The sequence below is a fragment of the Rhagoletis zephyria genome, unplaced genomic scaffold (assembly GCF_001687245.7).
Source record: "Rhagoletis zephyria isolate East Lansing unplaced genomic scaffold, Rhagoletis_zephyria_1.1 Rzeph_scaffold_05011, whole genome shotgun sequence".
NCBI classification, from domain to species: domain Eukaryota; kingdom Metazoa; phylum Arthropoda; class Insecta; order Diptera; family Tephritidae; genus Rhagoletis; species Rhagoletis zephyria.
In genome coordinates, this window is record NW_016162094.1 from 17,624 (window position 1) to 25,941 (window position 8,318).

General features: G+C 36.8%; 1 pseudogene; it reads right to left on the reverse strand.

Moving 5' to 3' along the window:
- Positions 1 to 483: 483 nt before the first annotated feature.
- LOC108371483 (leukocyte elastase inhibitor-like) lies at positions 484 to 2,161 on the reverse strand (annotated as a pseudogene).
- Positions 2,162 to 8,318: the final 6,157 nt, after the last annotated feature.

Here is an 8,318-nt window from a genome sequence, read left to right on the forward strand (position 1 = left end):
TTTTTTATACATATCTCTTGCGCTGCCAGTTGACCTCGATAACATTCCGATTAAAATTAGAAACGGCAGAGAATCGTACGCATGGTAATTGGATCTGAATTACCTAAAAATGATGCAATTCGCTCCCAGAATTGTGTATGGCGAATTTCGTAAGGCAATTGGAAAGCGAAAGGAGTGTAATGGGGTATAGTCATTGCGCTGGGTATGCAGTTACAGTTGCATGGCTATACTCAATCCCGACTCTTGCGTCCTCGTTCGCNCAAACAAAAAATAAAACAAATTTAATTTCATTGACAATAAGTTTTAAACATTTTTCTTATCCTAATAACTTCCATGAGAAGTCCTTAAGACCAAAAATAACTCAGATTTTATCTCTAAAAAGGCAAATCACATACTTAGCCAGCTTTCTGATTTCTGTTCCGACCCACAGGGCATTTCTCTGCCATTTGATATTAGGAACGTTTAAAATAGATAGATTCCAAGAAAATTTGTACGTCAAATTTATTTATTGGCTTTCAAAGTACGCTTCTTAAATTTAAGTTTTGTCTTTCTCATCTTACCAAATTAAACATTATAGGTGACATGACCTAGGAAAATAATTGAGTCGTCGTGTTTAATAGCAAACACAAATGGATGATCCACTTCAAAAGATTTTGGACGCGAGAACGTCAAAAAGCTCTTTAAACCTGCAAGTTTGCGGTATCTTGAATTAAAATACTCATTTACTAATAAATAAAACCTCCTCCAGATTCCAGTGATGGCACTGAACCATCTTCTGTTACTTCCACATAAGCTTTATGGTTAGCGCTATTGATGTAGTGACTGACGAACATGCGATACATGTGACCGAAATCACCTTGGCGAGTAAACATAGTTGACACACCGAGCTGAAAACATAAACATTATATTTAACTGTAAACGTAAACTGAAGACTCTTGATAATTCAAACCAACGATTACTGCAAAAATAATTTCACACAACAAAGTTTTTTTGTATAAGTCCTTCTGCTATTGTTATCTTTAAATTGCGCTCTTATGTATTCTCACTCACCTTACTGAATGGCTCTTCCAGTTTAACTCCAAATTCAAAACCGAATTTCGGTAGACGCACCTCCACCTTCTGAGAGTTCAATCGACTATCTACGAGCTGCCACCAAATTCTTGCCCACCAAACGCTGCACCAGACTGGACAAACCGTTCATTTGGTTTGGCAGAAGCACAAGCATAGAGTATTCAATACTCTGGTACGGCAACTCAATCACCTTCGCATCCAGCTCATTCACTTCACCTAGCGGAAATTATTCACCGTCCACATCATATCCACATTCACTGAACGTCGACCGCCGGACGAAAATTCGCGTCGCTCGTCTTGTCTGGCTTGAAAGCGTTCAACCAAGGCGCACTGTACGCAATTCCATTCACCAACACACCCTCGGTGAGATCGTTCAACTGTTGTGGCTGTAGAATATTGGTGACTTTGTTTAGAGTCTTTTGCTCCACCTCTTTGTTGATACGCTCAGCGGTACGCTTATTGTAGGGCGGATGGAAATCGGCTGTTTCGAGGTCAGAGTCAAAGCTGCGACGTGCGACATCCCTAAAATTTGCTTTGAACTCCAAATTTTCATTTATGTAGATTTTGTTGAACAAACGTAGATTGTTGCTGCGGGTAAAAGTATTTTGGAAGGCGCTAAAACGACGTACCACATCATCAGAATTAGCTGAACCGAGGCGAATGCCTGCCTGAATTTCTGTCGCAGTGCGGCCTTTGGCACCGTAGAAGGCCAAGGCCATAGCGGTTTGTATGGCTGCGGGTGAGATAACGACATTTTCAGCCAAATGGTCCAGCGCGACGGCTTGATAGATATCGGATGCGAAGAGATTGCGTTCGGTTGCATCACCTTGGCTACTTACAGTGGCGGCATAAGTATAGGGGAGGTTAGCACTCAGCGTGGCCACTAAGGCAAATACTATAAAGATGTTTTGTGGTAAAGTTTTGGCTTTGATTTGTAGTTTTGAACACGGGCGATTTTTTTTTACTTACATAATAGCGGTTTCATGCTGTGCGTGTTCGAATTGAAGATTCGCTTAGGCTCTGAACTGTTGATACGCTAAGTTACGACTAAATGCTTAGCACACAATTTTTCCTTCCTCTACTGACGCATATTTTTAATTCGCCAAAGAATTAGACCGCCAACGATCCAGCTTGAGAAATTGAAATTGTACACTGAGGGAAATATTGCACAGATTGGAACTAAATGGGGAAAAGCTGCAAACTAGTACGGAATATGAAAATGTATGTAAGTATATAAATACTTACCTACACAACGATATAGAAAAAAAAAGAAAATTTGATAAATACATATATTCATAATATTCATAATGTTTTTGAGTTAAATATTTTCGTTATTTTTCTATAAGAATATTATCCAAGCTTTATCATATAAATTTAAAATTTTAAGACAATTCAACAAATTTTTTTATCAAAACTTCTAAATCTCAATCTTTAGATCAGGTTTTAGCCAATACAATTTTAGTGTAAACAAGTGCGAGTTTCAAACGGCTTAAAAATCCCGTTGAGATTTGAAATTTTTTTTTAATGACGGATTATTGCACTTTTGTCCATATAAACATGAATTTCTTGCGAGAAACAATGGGGGAGAAAAAATCAACGCCAGTTTTTGTAAATTGCACTGGCTATATAAAATCCCAAAAAATTCTCAACGCGATTTTTTAGTCGGTTGAAACTTGCACTTGATTAGACTTAAATGGTTTGGCTATAAAACTGCATACCCAAATATGTTCTAAATATTCGGATTTAAAAAAAAAAATCATCTCGAACAGCATTACGAATATTTAAAAAAAATCATCCCGTGGTAACTGTACTTATGTTGCATTCGATTTTCGATCTTCCTGGTTATCGAAGGTGAAATTCACATCTTAGCTATGCGACCGTGTCCAAATTTTCGATGAGTATCGAATTTTCTGTCAAACAGAATTTTGCTTTCGATGCTGTAGCGAAATTTTGAAAAATGTATGATCTTGGGTTGAGTTTTTTACCTTTTGGCGGCTAGACACTAATTTTAAGAAATGTTTATTGATTTCATGCAGGTCCAACGTCATGAATACCTAAACACAAACTCGAAAGGCTGATTTCACTTATGAAAGAAAATACCAATACTCAGTTGGCACGATCTCTGAGAACAAAATCGTAGAGCTATTGATAGTTTTAGAGAGGATTGCTGCAGCAGGAAGCAAGTCTACAAACACCTCTTTAGACAGTCGTGGGCTTTCCGAAAGACTACACTTAAACGTTTTCTACTCCTGACCAGTTTACTGAGCTCTCATCCTCTGACGAATCGCCGACACAGAACTCCGTTGTACTAATTTTTACAAAGTTTTCATAAACTCGCTTTCTTTTTCGTTTTAGTTAATTGAATCTTAGCACTTTCATTTGCAAACATTTTTTATAAATTTGTTTTACTTGCATATTTAGCACTACCATTAAGTTTTTCGCAGTGTAGTCTCTCTCGATGGCACAGATAAGTATGTATGTATATATGTACAAAATATTTGCCTATTTACGAAATTAATTATCAACTCAGTCTAAGTAAGCGAAGGAAAGCTTGCATATGAGTTTCTTAAGTTGAAATGCGTTGTGTACTTTGTCTATAGTTAGTACAATTTTCTCCTAAAGAAAAACTGAGAAGTAAACAAGTACACTCGTACATTCACTTGCACAAATGTAGCCTCATTTTTTGTATTATTAAAATCAACCTCTAATTTAATTTGCTGTATATCAATGAGAAGCCTCTTGACCCACGTATTTTTGTATTCCCCAGCTGATAATGAAATTTGTAACTGTGACTCTGAAAAGGTATATTTAGTACAGTGAACATACGATAATTGGACCTGGAGTATTTGTTCTACTGAATGTTTTGTATAGTTTTTTTTACCAAGTGTGCATATATGTATGAAGATTTATTTTAACCCCCAGCCCATCGTCGGGCGAAATTTTCTGGGTGGTCACACCCTTATCATGATTAACCGCCTAAGCGATTTTGGACGTGTTGCTTCTTTTCTGTGACAATTGGAAATGGGAAGTGATGTTAAGTTCTTCTCCACTTGGTTTTTTCATCGCAGTGGGGAGCTCCTTTTTCTGTGTTGGATTCCAAGGCTCACATTATTATTGGTGTTAATGCTGGTTCCCTAGCAAACGAAATTCTCCGCTTTCTCGACATTATAACTGTGAGCAGTGACGTGGGTAGGGATGTTCCGATATAAGTAAATACGAGTATGTACTCGATACTTTTGTTTCAATACCAACTACTTTTTTTACTTGAATCGTTTCATCGATACCTACTTAGTATCGAAATAAAGGTACTTGTATCGAATCGATTTGAGGAAGTGCCATATCTTTCGGTCATATATTTTCTATGGAAAATAATTGCTTCGCTTTTATGAAAAATAATTGATCTAAGCAATGGCACCGCCAAAATCTAAAGAGGGGATATATTTTTACAAACATCAAGCAATGCCTTGTAACCGTAACGTAAAGGATGAAAAGTTATCGATATAAGTAGGTATCGATACATTTCGTTCACTCATATAAGTAGTATCGAAATAGGGATTTGAGTAAACTCATTTGAGTAGGTATCGATACTTTCATGGTATCGGAACGCCCCTAGACGTGGGTTCTAAGGCGCGAATGTGCTGACTGTTTGTTTTAATGACAGGAGAGACTTCGTATTTTTCTCGTTTACCAGTAGACCCATTTGCTTTGCTTCCTTATCCAACTTGGAAAAGGCAGAACAGACTTCGCGGTTCTTGTTACCGCATAAGAGTTGATGCATGCAGCGCGCACCTTATCAGCTCCTCGCCACCGTACCTGAATAGTTTAGCTGGCAAGCTGTCAGCTCCAAATACTTTGTTAATTTTCAGCCGGGTAATTGCTAAATATCCGTATCTCGTTATAGTCAAGCGGTATTACATCGACTCCGTCTCCATCGACTGGGGCCCCGAGCCGTCTTCTACACAACTTTCCGTGCTCCTTACATTCAGTAATGTGTTCCCTTCATAATTTAAGTGCATTCTGGACATCGGTAGGAATGAAACGATACCATGCAGATATCGATACCTTTACTTGGAAGTAGTAACGTAAGGAAGTATCCATACCCGAAAAAAATATCGAATCTGAGGTGTCGATACCTACACGAACTGTACTTTTGGCTGTGCAGGTTTTCTGAATGAACTGAATACAATTTAATTTTTCTATGTAATAAATTAATCCTCCCCTGAGAATACTAAACTCCGTATAATAAAAGCTTATAATGTAAGAACTGAAAATAAATAAAACAACATAACATAGAAAAACTATATGTCTACCGACGAATGGTATTTAAGAGACATAATACCTTGGCCTTGGCAAAAGGTAATCTCGTTTAATCTTAGTTTGGCACTGAGCGCCCATATTCATTTTTGATGTTGCATTTCGGGGATTGAGGAAGTCCAATTATTATTTTTTTTTTATTTTATATGGTGAGTTCATAGAAAGCTTAAATTTCTATACGAAATTTTCTGGGCTGGGCTACGTTGAACAATTTCCTCAAAATCGGGACTGTCCCGCCAAAATCGGTAAGAATGTTCACTTTTTGAATGCATCAAGCAAGAATATGTCTGCAATTCAAGGCGATACTTATTTCGCAATCATTCGTTAACCTTAACAACCAAAAACATATGCATACTAACTTATACCCGCGGGTTTCGCCCCACGTTTTTATACAAGTATTTTTAAATCGAGTTAAGGTATTAAGGCCGTTTAAACTATGAAATTATGAAATCCCGTTTGCAAGCTAGACATACGAAAGATTTTTGTCCCTCTAAGTTTACCATAAAATTGTTCCAGGGATATGTACGTCGCGTGAAAGTTTATCCTTCTGGCAGATGCCACGACGTGTTCCTAATATTTCCAATTAAAGTTCACTAATCTGGCTCTGATAAAATACCACTTATTAATACTGTAGCTGAATTCCTCCAGAGGTATGCATCATGTGATTTTTAGATTACATGTATGGTAGATGCCGGCTCTACCTTTGCCATTAACTGAAATTTTGTCTGTCTGTACGATAAAATAAATCTCCGTAACAAATTTTAAAATACGTCCAGAGGTTTTCTATCCTTCCAGAAAAATGTGTTATGAAAGTTTTAGTATGTATGGCAAGTGACATGCCTCCTTTTCTAATAACTAAAATTTTTTCCATGAGCACTTTCAGGGATATGTGGTAAGAAACAGTCAATTTGTACGGGAAGTGCCACGACCCCTTTTCTTATTGTACCATAAACACTCTAGAGATATGCAGTATAAAATAGTTATTTTGTCCGGGAGATACCACGCTATCTTTTCGAATGATAATATCGGTTCAAAATTCGATGTTTGCCATCGATATTTACATTTTTCTAAACTCGCTAAATTGACGATACATAGATGTCAGTTTCAACGATGTTTTGAAAATCGAATTTAGTGTGATTCACACTTCCTTTTGATTCAACTTATCCATTGTTTTTCTAAAACTTTGTATTAATCATTCTTCAGTGTGCAGTTTTTAGAATGCCCAACACTTAAAACGGACCGACCACCCGTCTGTGAAAAATTTATTGCTCTGCGATAGAAAATACTCATTATGCGGGCTAATAAAATTCCAAAGAACTCAGTCCTTGTAAATTTGGGACCCAGCGACCTCACCATTGTATGAATTTATATTATACATATCTAGTAGAAGGTTAATTAATTACCGGGAAATTGATCCATATGTATGCATTTCCCTCACTGTATAACAGAAGACTAGGGTTGTTCAGGATGTTGGGTAAATGAACGATATGCAAATGCAAGAGCATATGCACAAGATGCTGAACAGCCCTACTGTGTTTTTTGGGATTGAAAAAGAATAAATGTATCTAACAAATTGTTAAATATCGGAAACCATCGATGTATCGATGATTTTCTGGCGATGTATTTTTCTATTTTAGCATCGATGTTGATTTCTCCGATGTATCGAGATATCGATGTATCGATGTTATTCCTCAAAATTTGCACCCCTATTTCACATACATACATATCTCCACACCAATCCTTGAGTACTCTACGTATTTAATGAATATGAACGTTTCAGCTAGTATGGGAGGTACCACGCCCAATTTTTCTCCGTGAGTATGAATTTGATTTCACATACATATGTATATCCATGCTAAGTTCCAGTAGTCTCCCACAAATACTTCCAGAGATATATATGCATTATGAAAATTCCAGTTTGTATTTGAGGCTCCACGCCCCCTTGATTTATCGGAATTATGTTTTTTCAGTCTAAGACTATCCTGCGGGAAATCCGTATTAAGTGTGCCAAATTTGGTTCTTATCATGAAAACGGTAAAGGAAGTAGCCTATTTTTCAATCCGCTCATTAACCATCTGTGTGGAAATTTTCATTTTCTATATAATATCTTCGAAATTAACCTCTATTAAACTTTTTTCGTTGACACCTGTATTGTAATGTTTGATTTGAACTTATTAATTTAAATAAATAAAAGTAGCCTATTTTTCAATGTACGTCATAAACTATCTGTGTGCAAAATTTCATGCAAATCCGTTGCGGCGTTTCCGCGTTTCTCATTTAAATATTAGTAGAATATGATATATTTTTCATGGCCGTGCTTATTATTTGCATACTCATATGTTGTATATATTTCAAGGCGCACGATAACGATGTTTAACCTGTAGTTGGTGTTAACAAGGCCCTAAGGGCCGCTTGCACCATCTCTGGTTAATTTTAACTCCAAGTTAAACATCGTTATCGACGTTGCCGACACCTAGATTATAACATGTGATCGATAAAGCAGTCGATGTTCTTAACTGAAGGACTGGTGCCGACGGCTCTAAATATCAAACGCTACTCTCGTTGACTACTACTGAGTTGATTAAGTAGAGAAAAAAAAACTTTGCTTTATCGGCGTCATTTTAAAATCAAGCATTTGAGTTGAGGATTGGTTATTAGTGTGAGTGAAAATTCACAATGCAGGAAAATGGTTCTGAAGAACCTCACACAGAACCATCATTTGGCAGTTCGGAATTATAACTTCCCCGATAGATGAGGTATTTAAAAGCGTTTATTTTTTCAATTGTAAAATATAAGCCACCGCGAAGTTGCGTGACATTGCTTTAGACAGGAGGCAAACGTAAGTGCAGTTCTAGTTATATAAAACGTATCTTCTGAACTTTCAAATATAGGACTATGGAAAATTGTATGAAATTGCAATTTCGGACATTTTG